The following is a 15,548-nucleotide window of genomic DNA, read 5'->3' as shown; positions in this document are numbered from 1 at the left end:
TAATGCGTAGCATTGTTTGCCGAGTACCCCCACAGCCAGGACCGCGCAAAGTCCTGAATTGTTATAATAATTCAGATTTCACTATAGCTTCAAATGTAATGGTTATAATAGCGTAAATGGAGATGACTGGTAGAACGAAATTTTGAAAAACTAAAAAAGTAAGAAAAATATGAAAAAATCACGGAAACTGGCGAACCGTGTAACGCCCTGCATTTTCACAATATTTAAGATTTCGCGAAATTTCCACCTGTAATCGTTAAAAACGCGTAAATGGAGGTAGTGTGTCGGAGGAATTTGGAAAATCTAAAAAAATAAGAATATTATAAGAAAATTACAAAAAAGGGTCCATAATGGTCTGCAATATTGTTGGAAACGCCCTGCATTTACAACAACAATGAAGATTACGCGAAAGTTCTAAATGTAATCGTTACGATAGCGAAAATAGAGATAATTGGTCGAAGAATATTTTGAAATTAAAAAATAAGTACAATATAAAAAATACGGAAAATGCAAATGCTATAAAATGTGGCATCGCCACAATAATGCAGATTTCGCTGAAGTTTCAACTGTAATCGTTATGATAGATTAAATAGAAATGATTAGTACAACAAAATTTTGAAAATATAAAAAATAAGCAAAATATAAAAATTACGGACAATGGTTAACCGCGCATTTTCACAATATTGCAGGTTTCGCGAAAGTTCCACCTGTAATCGTTATAAGAGCGTAAATAGAGATGATTGGTCGGACAGGATTTAGAAAAACCTTAAAAATTGGCTGTTTAGAACTCAGACTCAAGACAAGCGGCATAAAAATGCTACGCATCATTAGACAATTCTCTGAATTTGTGGAGAATTGTTTCGCTGCAGTTTCTTCGTTGCGAATGATGTTATTACGTGGAAGATTTGTACGGCCATTATAGGCATTTTGGGAACAGTAACCTTTGCACTGAGCGAGTGGATAGACTTAGTTTCCTATATAAGCCGCGGTTGGGCGGTCTTCTCACAATTCATCTCATCACAGCCTATTTAGAACCGATTCAGCTCCAGTTAGCCGTAAGCACAGAAATAGTTAGGAGGTTCATTCAGTTAGACGTGCCAGCGAATCAGTGTCTGACCGCTTGTGATTGAGTGAGAAGTACCCGGCATATTTTCGCATCCTGTATTGGAGCAGGATACTAGTTAATGTCAGGCTATGGTATAGCGTACTGCGCATGCGTAGTTAAGTTAACCCTGTAGCGTGCAACGGAAAGCGGTTTCGTAACTATACTGTCGTTGTGGTCCATTGATGAAAGCAAGCACCCTTTGTTGTTTGGTGAAGCAGTTCTAATTACAGTCTGCGTTGGGTTTGGCTGGTTTTGTTGGAAGCATAATAATCACTCGCAGAACGTTTGTTCCTTGGTTTAGGAAATATACGCCGAGGCTGAGTTCCGTTGGGAAAAAAACACGGGGGGCACTTTTGTTCCAGAGAAGGGGTTTAAATGCTACCACACAAGTCGGTACGTCTTCTAGCAGCCAATGTGCTGTGGCTGTACCACAGCATTACAATTGCTGAATTGTAATGCTGTAGATCGTGTGCCCTTCCATTGATTTGCCATTTAAGAGCCGTTCGAGCTGCTTATCCCATCTAGAGTATTTTTTATATCAAATAATGTTGCTCGCAGCAACCGTGGAGCTGTTGGGAACACGCGAAATACCTTCGACGTCTATATGCGTCTGAAGACGTACTCTTCGCTGCGGAAATCCCTGACACGTTCACGGTGGCAGTGTCACATGGAAGGCACCAACGATCGTCCGAGTTGCAAATGTCCCCGCTCCCCTGTTGAGCGCGCTTCACTGCAACAAAGACTGTAATGAAGACAAGCAAGCTTTTGAAGGGGGCATGATGACGTTGAACGTAAAAAAATTGTGAGGACACCTAAGCAAGTACATGCGAACGCATTAGTCTCCAATTGCCTAGCTTGTCTTCTCATTATCATCATCACCAGCCTCACGAGGGCGCACTCTTGCGTTCGCATCGCCAAGCAAATAAGACATTTAAAGAGAATGCTGTTTGCTGCTTGCCTAAGTTCTACTTTTGTAATTAGCACAACCAAATTATCCATGTTTGCGTCAGTACATCTTTCTAACACATGTTTCGTAAGCCACAACTTATTCACCAAGACTCCGTAGATACAGGTGGAGCGAGCCATCGAGCCGTATTGACGTCGGGGGTGCCTGCTGTTCTGGCATTCCATGCGCCTGGGTCCAATTCCCATCCGCACTCAAATTTACCTCGTTTTGTTTTAAGCACAATTACTTTACTTTTACTACCTTTGCGCCGGCGGTTATCTTTCCCACAATCTCTCAATTGCGAAGCAGGGTTTCCGACCTACCGAGTCAGCTAGTGCGTCCGTTCAGAAGAAAAAGTCGATTATTCCGGTAGGTGAAATTTGGTATGCGTTAGCCATGCAATTTCAGCTGCCTCAAGATTCGCGTTTAGGAATCGGGGCCATTACAATTCCCCGCACCATTTTCATGCTTTATGCGTGTACATCTGTGATTATTAGTGGCGAAGCACCTTAGGGGCTCAGGCTGTCGGCGTCTCATGTCGGCGTCGTGTCATGCCTTCGTATTCTCATGTAGTTACGGTACTAAAACACCGCGCCACTCGTTTTCCAACTCCTCGCGCTAGACATTAACGCTTACTAAAAGAACACACCGGGACACTCGTTTTTCAATGCCTCGGAGTTCATTTACGTGGGAAAAAACATGTACTAAAAGAACACACTGGGACACTCGTTTTTCGTTCGGCTTGCTTGCTTGCTTCTATTTCGCTCCGTACACGCCTTTAAGTTTAAAATTTGCAGTTCTCCCTTTCGAATTACACTCCTCTTCGTATTCGTAATTGGGATGTCGCCTATAGCAGCGTGCGCCATGTGGCAAGAGAGATACTTACAATTTAAGAATACACTTATACACAGCATGCTTCACCTATTCCCAGGTTTCCGGAGATGGCCAGGTTTTTTTTTTAATCAGGAAAGCATTGCCCAATCGTCCACGCACACAAAGCAGCTTTTGAAGTTCCTGCCGGGGAAAGATGTGGCGGTTGCTGCGCGTGCTGCGACTGAATCGGATATTTAAAGCGCTAGTCTGAATCAAGTTGAACTGGAAGTCATTCCCGAAAAGATGTTGAGGCAGAAGAAATAGTGCGGTACCGGTGGAAGTAGACTGATGAGGATGTTTCTTGGCGAACACGCTTCCTACAACTCGAGTGCACCTGCTGGCGTATAAGGAGTAAAGAGGAAGGTCAGAAGTACACCACCAGTGTCAACCGATGGTCGTCGATCTGCTAACTAAACGATTCGAAGCTGCAATGTGTTTGTTATGGGGCGAGTGAAGAACTCACAGGTACGCCTGAAGGTGAGTGACAAAAAGAGGATTGAGGTCATTCCAAGAGATTACTGTGACAGGAAGGCTGTGGCAACGAAGGATAACTTATGCCAATTTCGCTAGATTAGAGGAAACCCAATGCTATCAGTTCATGGTTTGTTAAGTTACAAAAAAACGGAATTTCGTTTGCGCTTCCTTTTTCTATACAGGTTGGTTGGTACCTTTCTATTTAAAACATTTTTTTCGGTGACTCTAGCCATGCAAAGGATAGTAAGACAACGCTCATATTCCATCAAATTTTACGAATCACATGCGTGCGGTCACTCGGTCATTGGGGCTAACAAAAATTGCGCATCAATAATATGCTTGGTGGGTTTCATTGAAAAAAAGAAACAGCTTGTCAAATTTCCCGTTACTACTCCGAAAGCAATTGACGGAGTAGGTAAGCAATCGACGGAGTAGGTAAGGATGTATGTTATCAAAGCATAAGAACAAGAACAATAGACTCCGTTTAGATACGGCGGCGTATCTTAGGTGCTTTTGTCTCTTGAGTCAAGATTTGGAGGAAACTCATATGTGGAGACGCTATATATATACGTATAATCTCCCATAGGTTCACGTACGGTATGAGAAACCCTGCCATAACTAAAACAAGGTGAAAGTCTTTCTATCTTAGGACCATAGCCAAGTTCAATAATATTGTGCCGGCGCCGTTGCGACAGTCCAGGGGCGGTATTCTCGTGTTTTGTCCGTTTTGCGTGCATTTTAAAAAGTGTCTGTGTTGAGCGAGCCCTGACTGGACAAAAGCGAACACCCGGATGTGACGCCATGCAAGCACGGCGGAGCTATGAGCCGCGGCTTCCGGGAGCAGACGTTCTGGAGCAGACGATTTTTGGTCCCCTTGTTGTTGATTCGCTGGCGGAACAATAACACATAAAAGATAGTCTAAAATAGGTTTAGTAGTTAAAATGTGTTTACAAGAACAGTTGCGCAAAAGTCAACCCAAAGCGCGCCTACAACTGGAAGTACGTCAGAACAAAACGGAGGCAAAACGGACGTTTTCAAAATGGACAAACACAAAAATACCGCCCCTGTATAGTAGCGCTTCTGAAATTATCGCTCAACTCATTGCTGAAGTGCGTTGCCCTGCTGAGGTTGACAGTGCACATTCTTCATCACGCCGGATAGCATTTAATGCCTCACAGTTGCTTTCTCATTTCTCGTTCCAGCTCTCGTAACGCCACTCATTACATTACAGCATTCTCCCATTGACGTCGTCGTAATTTAGCACGTTCAGCAGAACGCTAGCGGGCCCAAGCAATTGCGCATTCTTCGGTTACCCCTGGCAATGTCGTCTGGCGTATGTTAATTTTGCGCGCACCCCAGGGAAAGCCAGACAGTCGCGGATGTGAAGGGGAAAAGTGCTGACATCAGCGTCGACAGGGTCGTTCAACGGAAATGTGCCTAATCGTTGCTGCCCTGCGTATGGCCGTTTATAGCCCGTTCGGCGCCACACGTAGCACAGCCGCCCACATTGTGGCACCGAATAGTGCAATTAATGCCGAACCCAGCGTCTCTAGGCCTACCTCGCTCACCAGAGCCTGTTCGCAGCAGTGACATTCGCAATTAAATGGCGACGCCCGTCTAACCGATACGGGTGTGGTTCGTGGCGGTGAGACGACGTCCATGATGGGGCGTGCACGATGTCTGCGCGTTGCGATCAAACACACCCAGGATAAGAAAGCTACAACACTCGCTCCTATTATAACTCCGATGTGACTGTACCCATGTACGAGGTCAAAAACACGAACGACTGTATCATTAAAGTAGGACCAAACGAGGGGCTTTTAAGTCACTCGGTTGATGTAAAGCGGAATGTGGCGGAGTCGGTGACCAACGTGGCGTTCGATCAAGCGGGTGTTGACGGTATGATGTGACGCACTGGGCCAAGTTTGAACGTGAAAGGGCGACGGGTGGCCTGGCCCGGTCATGAAACCCGAACCACGTTGCATCGTCGGGTGTCTGGATGTTGCCCTTGCCTGCAGTGGTCCGTCGCGACGACTCCGCCGAGCCCGCCTGGCCTGTCTGGAATTTGAGTCAGCTTGTGGACGTGTGATTCTCGGAAGACGTTCAGCCGGGAGCCGCGAAGAAGTTTCTTCTAGGACGTGGAAGGGTTGAAGAAAAAAAGAATTAACGATTCGGACGTTTTGAGAACTGTAACGAGCAGTGTCAACGTCAATAGTTATTGGATATTTTCAGCGTTCATCACTGCATGCACGCCGCTGGGAACGCTTTACATCAATTATGTCATTGTTTTTTTCGTGCACGTCGCGGTGCTATTCCCAACATTTTTTTTAAATTTCATTTATTCCCTGTTCTTTCTTTCTATTTTTTTTTCGTGTTTCCCCTCCGAAATGCGCGCTGCTGCCTTGCGGGAGATTCTACGGTCGGCCGTCTCATTTTTTCTACCTTGTTTCTTTGCTTCGTTTCCTGCTGCCCTCTCACAACGAGAAAAGGAAGTGCGTGATCATGATACCATTATAACATACTTACGAGACAGTTTACGATGAAGTTTAAGGGTGCTTCAGTGAAAAAGAGATTTTACGCAAACTCATATCAACGTCGAAGTGCTCAGACGATCGCTACAGATTTGGAATGCCGGGGGCAACTCTTGCTTTTGCAGGGTACATACGTTCAATGGTATTTCTATCGGCCGGATAAGATCACGTTCAGATTGTTTTTAACACAAAAGTGTTTTATTCCCAGGTACACGAAGATTTCGCTCAAGTAATTCCGTCACGGAAGTGACGCCAGTACAACGAAGCAAGTGGCTTGTAAAGGGTGCACCCTTGCACACAGTGTCTTGTTGCGGGTAAACAACCCTTAGTATGAAGAGTACGTTATACTGAGGGTTCTTTGCTTTCGGGTTTTATATTTTAACACGACTGTGTTTTATGCCGCGATACCGCAAGATTTCACTGACGTCATATCCGTCACGGAAGTGACGCAGTACACCTTTGCCGAAGAGACCCGCCAGCAGGACGTCGCTCGCCAAGCACACCCACAAGACAGCCGCCGACCCACCAATCATGCTCAGCTGCAGATTTCGCTGCCCATTTTACTTTCGCGTTTTACCGATTCCTATGAAAGAGCCATCAACCACACTTTTCCTTCTCTTTATTCTTACTACGAAATCAAAGCACCTAATCTTGTTAAAAAACTCCCATCACGGGTCGTCCAGGATCACAGATTTTCGCCGAGAAAGCTTCGGGGCTTTTGCTTGTCGCACCTGTCTGAATAGGGCATCACGGCCGTCAAGTCTGCCACATTATTTTTTCCCTCAAAGCGGAGAAAAAGACCCGACCACTAATCAACTTCCTTGCAGGCACTGGACAAACACCGCTGCGTTTGAAGTAAAAACTGCACCACGTTCGTGTTTAACACGTCGCAGCAGTCAAAATCCTATGGTAATCCTACCTTGGCTAAGGGGATTAGCGAGGATTGAGCCTCGGCGGTGAAATTGCGGCGACATCGGTTCGGATCGGTGACCGCAGCTTCAAAGCACCTTAACTCCATTTAACGCAGCGCGCACACCGCATTAATCCAGAATTTTCCCTTTTTAATTTTTTTTTTTTGCTGAAACTACATGCTCTTTCGTTTTAAATGTTTTCTTCCACACTTTCCTTGGTATCTCCTCTGTCAGGAAAGATAGCTGGGTCAGGAATAAAATTATCTTATCAAAACCAAGACAAGATAAACAGCTCGTCCATGTAATCAAAACCACTCTCTGCAACCACTGCCCTTTTTTACTGCCCCTGCCTTCATCATAAACCAGTCCAGCCTGTTGCGTATAGCACAAGCCTGAGATTACAACACTTGCAGTTATTTTCGTCTTTTTCTGGCGAGGCAGCCTTTTCGAAGTTACCGCCCTACTTTGTCGCAATCTCTTTCGAGCGAGCCGGGACAACTAGCAAAATTAAATATTCAATTTCTTTTGTCTAGGCGCATAGAACAACAACAAAAAAAAGGTCGAGGAAAACTCCGGGGAACTTTGAAAGCGAAATGAGTATTCATATTGGTGAGAATTTAGAACAACTCTGGAGGAGCAGGATAAAAGAACAAGCGAGTGTAGCCGGCTCAGTGCTGTAATCTTGCAGACTTCGTCTCTCCTGTTCGTGCAAGGGTATGCCTCTTAGTTGAAGGCGGGAAATTTAAGCTTTAAAACAAGCCCAGTTGTTATTTTAATTTTTTTTTTACTTGTAAGGGACCGGCGTTTTGAGCGATAAGCAGAGCAGTCGTCGAGGACACGGGTAAGACTATCCTCTTAGGCGAAATAATGCGGGAACGGTAATGACCGGCGGTTGATTGTTGCTGATACAAAGAACTTCTCAAAACGTGTGTGATGGGTCTACGGAACGCCGTTGATGAATGCTGAGCTTATTTTTTCAAGCTCCCCAGAAGTAACATGAACATGTGTTGAACTTGTTACTTGGTTTCGCATTGGGAACTTTTTATGCTAAGCAAAGGACGCACCATAGGTATGAATATCTTAGTGTCAGTTCGCCATTCCCCCAAAAAAGAAGAAGAGATAAGGAAAACGGAGAGGAAAGGGATGACGCACCGTTTGGGTGCCCTAACCACAAAATATCGTGCGGAAGTTCGCTCTTTCGGACTGTTTTGTTGTCCCAACCCTGGCATGGTTAAGCCGTTGTTTGTCCGGTTGTTAATATAATGTTTGGCAGTCGCGTGGTCGTTGGAACGTGGGCACGTGCGATATATCTATAGGCTGTATTCACTGGCGAGGAACGCATGCAGGCAACCATGTGAGTGCGCCGTCACTAGCTAAGTCGGGCTCCGCAGGGTGGCGGAACTAGTCCGTGTAAGCACATGATGTGTGTTGCGTGTTCCAAACTCCACCACACCGAACGAAAAGTTTTGCATCGACTGCACTGTGAGGGCGATTAATAACATCTCTGTTGGCACCACCGTTGAGAATCGGGTTGAAACGGAGCAGACGACGCACGGGGGTGTTTTTTTTTCTGCGGCGTGCGGGCGCAGTGGCACGAGATGCGTCACGTCCGTGGCCATATCCAGTGTTGCCCATCGAGGAAACACGACAGCTAAACTTTTCAGTGAATACCGTCTATATGCGGATATGGGTATGAGCGCAGATGTCCTTACAGGTATCGGGTATTCCTCTTTTTGGTCAATATCCCATGTGTATGTGTGTCGTATGTGTGATCGTGGGTCTGGCACCACAAATGTTTTGTTTATAGCCGTTTCAGCCTATGATCCTGGTTCATTTTTATATAATTGACTCATAATGAAATGGACGCCATTGCGCACAACGCGATGCGCATGCGCCTGCAGCACCACGTACGCGCTGCGCAGACGTCACGCCCAAGGCTCTACTTATTGTGAACGACCAGCTTGGGTGGCGTAGTCGACAAGACACCGGCATCGCAACAGTTGATAACCAGGCTCCAAGTAGACCCGGCAGAATGTGTAGAGACGATAGCGTTTTTGGGCTACCCAAGCATAAAATTTTCCGCCTGTCTGTCTGTCTGTCTGTCGGTCTGTCTGTCTGTCTGGAATTATCTGTGCGCAAGACCGTTCCAAACTACTAATACTGCTGCCATGCTCGATACATGTACCCATTTTACAGTCCAAGGGAACCATCATGGATATTTGAAGCAAAATATAATCACATAGATATGAGTGCTAGCGTTCTCTTAACAAGACACGCATGCTGGTTTGGAATGTGGGCACGTGCGATATATCTATAGGCTGTATTCACTGGCGCGGAACGCATGCAGGCAACCATGAGAGTGCGCCGTCACTGGCTAATTCGGGCTTGTCACTGGCTAAGGCGCTTGTCCGTGTGTTCCTTTTTTTGTCCCCGTTTCTGTGCGCTATTACCTTCAAAATGCTGGTTTTGTTTTTGGGATGGGAAATCAGAGAAAAGCAATGCGTAATAGTGCTGGCGAAGCGGGCGAACAAAAAGGGAACACAACGCGAAAATAAAATGGCACAGCTTGCACTAGTGGGGCAAGGCTTGACAAACAGCAGAGCTGGCGGCCCCTCTCCTTTCGTCGGAGGCCCGGCTGTAGCACCTGACGCGAATTGTCGAACTCGCCGCTGAAAGCTCTCCATGTCTGGTAGGCCCGAATTGTTTTGTCCGCAAGCTTTCCCATCTCTCCTAAGGACGCGCTAAATCCCGCGGAAACCGGCTTCGCGAACTCGGCGTCTGTAGCGCGAAGCGGAGAGACGCGTCTGTGCTTTCCACTGTAGGGGCAAATGCGCGGGAACTGGAGAGAAGAAGAGTGCGCGAGAGATCATGCCATGAACGCTGGGAAGAGTGTTCTTGAAGGTCGAGCTGGCCGACTCCGGGAGCTCCTTACAAGGCGCATCCTCACATGCGGTCGGTGTTTTTCTTTGTATTTTTCCGCAGGTGCGTCACGCGGTGCAAGCCCACGCGCAAGCTTGGCCGACACCGGGCGCTCCTCACGAGGCGCACGCTTACAGGCGCTCCGTCTTTTTCTATCTATTTTTCCGCAAGCGCGTCACGTGGAGCAAGCCCACGCGCAAATTTGGCCGACACAAGGCGCACCTCACGAGGCGCACCCTCACATGCGCTCGGTGTTTTTCTTTCTATTTTTCCGCAAGCGCGTCACGTGGTGCAAGCCCACGCGCAAGTTAGGCCAACACAAGGCACTCATCACGAGGTGCACCCTCATGTACGCTCGGTGTTTTTATTTCTATTTTTCCGCAAGCGCGTCACGTGGAGCAAGCCCACGCGCAAATTTGGCCGACACAAGGCGCTCCTCCCCAGGCGCACCCTCACATGCGCTCGATGTTTTTCTTTCTATTTTTCCGCAAGCGCGTCACGTGGAGCAAACCCACGCGCAAGCTTGGCCGACACATGCGCTCCTCACGAGGCGCACCCTCACATGCGCTCGGTGTTTTTCTTTTTATTTTTCCGCAAGCGCGTCACGGAGAGCAAGCCCACGCGCAAATTTGGCCGACACAGGGCACTCCTCCCGAGGCGCACCCTCACATGCGCTCGGTGTTTTTCTATCTATTTTTCCGCAAGCGCGTCACGTGGACCAAGCCCACGCGCAAGCTTGGCCGACCCAGAGCGCTCCTCATGAGGTGCACCATCACATGCGCTCGGCGTTTTTTTTTCTATTTTTCCGCAAGCGCGTCATGTGGTGCAAGCCCAAGCGCAAGTCTGGCCGACACCGGGCGCTTCTCACGACGCGCACGCTTACATGCGCTTGGTGTTTTTCTTTTTATTTTCCCGCAAGCGCGTCACGTGGTGCAAGCCCACGCGCAAGTAAGGCCGACACAGGGCGCTCCTCACGAGGCGCACCCTCGAATGCGCTGGGTGTTTTTCTTTCTATTTTTCCGCAAGCTCGTCACGTGGTGCAAGCCCACGCGCAAGTAAGGCCGACACAGGGTGCTCCTCACGAGGCGCACCCTCAAATGCGCTGGGTGTTTTTCTTTCTATTTTTCCGCAATCGCGTCACGTGGTGCAAGCCCACGCGCAAATTTGGCCGACACAGGGAGCTCCTCACGAGGCGCACCCTCGCATGCACTCGGTGTTTTTCTATTTATTTTTCCGCAAGCGCGTCACGTGGAGAAGCCCACGCGCAAATTTGGCCGACACAAGGCGCTCCTCACGAGGCGCACCCTCACATGCGCTCGGTATTTTTCTGTGTATTTTTCCGCAAGCGCGTCACGTGGAGCAAGCCCACGCGCAAGCTTGGCCGACACAGAGCGCTCCTCACGAGGCGCACCCTCACATGCGCTTGGCGTTTTTTTTATTTTTCCGCAAGCGCGTCACGTGGACAAGCCCACGCGCAAATTTGGCCGACACAAGGCGCTCCTCACGAGGCGCACCCTCACATGCGCTGGGTGTTTTTCTTTCTATTTTTCCGCAATCGCGTCACGTGGTGCAAGCCCACGCGCAAATTTGGCCGACACAGGGAGCTCCTCACGAGGCGCACCCTCGCATGCACTCGGTGTTTTTCTATTTATTTTTCCGCAAGCGCGTCACGTGGAGAAGCCCACGCGCAAATTTGGCCGACACAAGGCGCTCCTCACGAGGCGCACCCTCACATGCGCTCGGTATTTTTCTGTGTATTTTTCCGCAAGCGCGTCACGTGGAGCAAGCCCACGCGCAAGCTTGGCCGACACAGAGCGCTCCTCACGAGGCGCACCCTCACATGCGCTTGGCGTTTTTTTTATTTTTCCGCAAGCGCGTCACGTGGACAAGCCCACGCGCAAATTTGGCCGACACAAGGCGCTCCTCACGAGGCGCACCCTCACATGCGCTCGGTGTTTTTCTGTGTATTTTTCCGCAAGCGCGTCACGGGGAGCAAGCCCACGCGCAAATTTGACCGACACAGGGCGCTCCCCACGAGGCGCACCCTCACATGCGCTCGGTATTTTTCTGTGTATTTTTCCGCAAGCGCGTCACGTGGAGCAAGCCCACGCGCAAGCTTGGCCGACACAGAGCGCTCCTCACGAGGCGCACCCTCACATGCGCTCGGTATTTTTCTGTGTATTTTTCCGCAAGCGCGTCACGGGGAGCAAGCCCACGCGCAAATTTGGCCGACACAAGGCGCTCCTCACGAGGCGCACCCTCACATGCGCTCGGTGTTTTTCTGTGTATTTTTCCGCAAGCGCGTCACGGGGAGCAAGCCCACGCGCAAATTTGACCGACACAAGGCGCTCCTCACGAGGCGCACCCTCACATGCGCTCGGTGTTTTTCTATTTATTTTTCCGCAAGCGCGTCACGTGGACAAGCCCACGCGCAAATTTGGCCGACACAAGGCGCTCCTCACGAGGCGCACCCTCACATGCGCTCGGTGTTTTTCTTTCTATTTTTCCGCAATCGCGTCACGTGGTGCAAGCCCACGCGCAAATTTGGCCGACACAGAGCGCTCCTCACGAGGCGCACCCTCACATGCGCTTGGCGTTTTTTTTATTTTTCCGCAAGCGCGTCACGTGGACAAGCCCACGCGCAAATTTGGCCGACACAAGGCGCTCCTCACGAGGCGCACCCTCACATGCGCTCGGTGTTTTTCTGTGTATTTTTCCGCAAGCGCGTCACGGGGAGCAAGCCCACGCGCAAATTTGACCGACACAGGGCGCTCCCCACGAGGCGCACCCTCACATGCGCTCGGTATTTTTCTGTGTATTTTTCCGCAAGCGCGTCACGTGGAGCAAGCCCACGCGCAAGCTTGGCCGACACAGAGCGCTCCTCACGAGGCGCACCCTCACATGCGCTCGGTGTTTTTCTGTGTATTTTTCCGCAAGCGCGTCACGGGGAGCAAGCCCACGCGCAAATTTGACCGACACAAGGCGCTCCTCACGAGGCGCACCCTCACATGCGCTCGGTATTTTTCTGTGTATTTTTCCGCAAGCGCGTCACGTGGAGCAAGCCCACGCGCAAGCTTGGCCGACACAGAGCGCTCCTCACGAGGCGCACCCTCACATGCGCTTGGCGTTTTTTTTATTTTTCCGCAAGCGCGTCACGTGGACAAGCCCACGCGCAAATTTGGCCGACACAAGGCGCTCCTCACGAGGCGCACCCTCACATGCGCTCGGTGTTTTTCTTTCTATTTTTCCGCAATCGCGTCACGTGGTGCAAGCCCACGCGCAAATTTGGCCGACACAGGGAGCTCCTCACGAGGCGCACCCTCGCATGCACTCGGTGTTTTTCTATTTATTTTTCCGCAAGCGCGTCACGTGGAGAAGCCCACGCGCAAATTTGGCCGACACAAGGCGCTCCTCACGAGGCGCACCCTCACATGCGCTCGGTATTTTTCTGTGTATTTTTCCGCAAGCGCGTCACGTGGAGCAAGCCCACGCGCAAGCTTGGCCGACACAGAGCGCTCCTCACGAGGCGCACCCTCACATGCGCTTGGCGTTTTTTTTATTTTTCCGCAAGCGCGTCACGTGGACAAGCCCACGCGCAAATTTGGCCGACACAAGGCGCTCCTCACGAGGCGCACCCTCACATGCGCTCGGTGTTTTTCTGTGTATTTTTCCGCAAGCGCGTCACGGGGAGCAAGCCCACGCGCAAATTTGACCGACACAGGGCGCTCCCCACGAGGCGCACCCTCACATGCGCTCGGTGTTTTTCTATCTATTTTTTTGCAAGCGCGTCACGTGGAGCAAGCCCACGCGAAAGTTTGGCCGATACCGGGCACTCCTCACGAGGCGCACCCTCACATGCGTTCGGTGTTTTCTATCTATTTTACCGCAAGCGCGTCACGTGGAGCAAGCCCACGCGCAAGTTTGGCCGACACAGGGCGCTCCTCACGAGGCGCACCCTCACATGCGCTCGGTCTTCTTTCTTGGTATTTTCTGTCATCCGGTCGTCTTGTTTCCGTCCTGTCTTTGTCAATTACGCTGCTGTTCACGATGCATAATCGGTAGGGGTACCACTCAGAGGCGAACTCCAGTTGGCTACGCTAGTATTCCTTTCGCACCAAAACAGAGACCACGGCATACAAAATCAGAACAAGTAGGATGGAACGGGAATGAAAGCCTGGACCTATTCAAAGGACCCAGAACCACTAAATATGTAACGTTGCCTGGTTGGTTACCTGAATGTAACACTATGAACAATACCAATTTTAGTTTTCTGTTTTACTTGCCTTATGGATTTGTTACGTTTGTTTTTCTCCAGAAAACATAAACAACCGCCTTCCGCAGCCGCGACTGTCTAGGGTCGCGGGCATTTTTCAGACACTACGGCGTTTTCCCCTGTGCAGCGAACATCGGTGCGTTATGATGAAATAAGGTCTGACTTTGGGAAATCAAGGGGGCTAGCAGGAATGAAAAGAGCGAGTTTTCTAGAGACAAAAGTACATCCAAGGCAGGGGGTTCCTTGCTGTAGTTGGCAGAGTGACCCAAGCGACAAGTAACCCGGTAGCTGCTAGCCGGCTGTGAAAATGGATCGCTTTCGTAGTCCTTTTTGGTGTGACACCAAGCTAGTTGTCTTTTACACTGATGGGGACAAAAATGGCCACGGGGAGTGGCGGTGATCTAATTGTCACTTGTTAGTGCCATTTAATGAAGCCCCATTGGGATAGTCGGTGACTACGCAGAAGTCTGGCGCGCACGCACGCACGGACGCACGCATACACACGCACACACAAGCACACTCTCGCTCGATCACACACGCATGCACACATATTCCCAATTTTGATTGCTACACTTAATTATCCTGAATGAGTCACTGACTGCATAGTTAGGTTAACGCCATTTTTGGCTACTTTGGCAGAGGAGGGAACTGTTTACTTCGATGGTTTAGGTTGGCTCGAAGACGGTGGTGGTGTCAGGGGCCTATGCGTGGCGAGTTCAATGTCGACCTTCTGGTAGGTTACGTGCATTGATTTGAACACATATATGAAAATATACATATATGTGAGGAACAGGTTCTCGCAGAAATATTGATAAGCGATCCTCGGAGCCTTTTTTTCCAAAAACCTAAAAATTCAATATTCCGTGGCGGTAGTCGAAGTCTCTTACGATGCTTCATGTGCTACTTTGTTTTACCCCACATGTTTAACGTGTTTATTTTCGTCGCTTGCCTCTGAAAAACAAGAAAAAAACTCATTTTGTTTTCTACGAAAGGCATCTAAAAGAGATAATAAAGAAGCTTGGTCAGTGATTTCATTTCGCGCACGAACGGGTGTCAAATCACACACAAATAGAAACTCGCAACCGAAAAACCACGAGAAAAACCATGCTTCCCAGCGCAAAACCATGGAAGCAATAGCAAGAGGCCGGTAAAACGGATATACCCCGATGTGCGGCGGACTGGCTCCATGGCGATAAATACGTGTCTAGCGTTGTGACGAAATGTTTTCTTCGAAAAGAGTGGCACGTTTTCTGGCTAGCTATGGCAAAATGATCGGCCTTTCTGCGAAATGATAGATTTTTCCTGGTATCTGCCAGTTATATTGTTTCAGACTAAGGTTCACCTAATAAGGCCCTCTGAAATGAAATTTTGGAGATTCTGAGGATTCTGCCAGTTGGTAGGAATCAATCATTAATCCAACATATTACAAACCCGCAGCCCGCCGGTCGGTGTCAGCAAGTACAAGATTCAGCATACCTATGTCAGCATTTCAGCATTTTGTGCTTAGTGCCCTCAA

Source organism: Haemaphysalis longicornis, unplaced genomic scaffold (assembly GCF_048455015.1).
Source record: "Haemaphysalis longicornis isolate Haplotype H1 unplaced genomic scaffold, Haemaphysalis longicornis Haplotype H1 scaffold_6, whole genome shotgun sequence".
Taxonomy (NCBI): domain Eukaryota; kingdom Metazoa; phylum Arthropoda; class Arachnida; order Ixodida; family Ixodidae; genus Haemaphysalis; species Haemaphysalis longicornis.
This window is presented reverse-complemented; position numbering follows the sequence as displayed.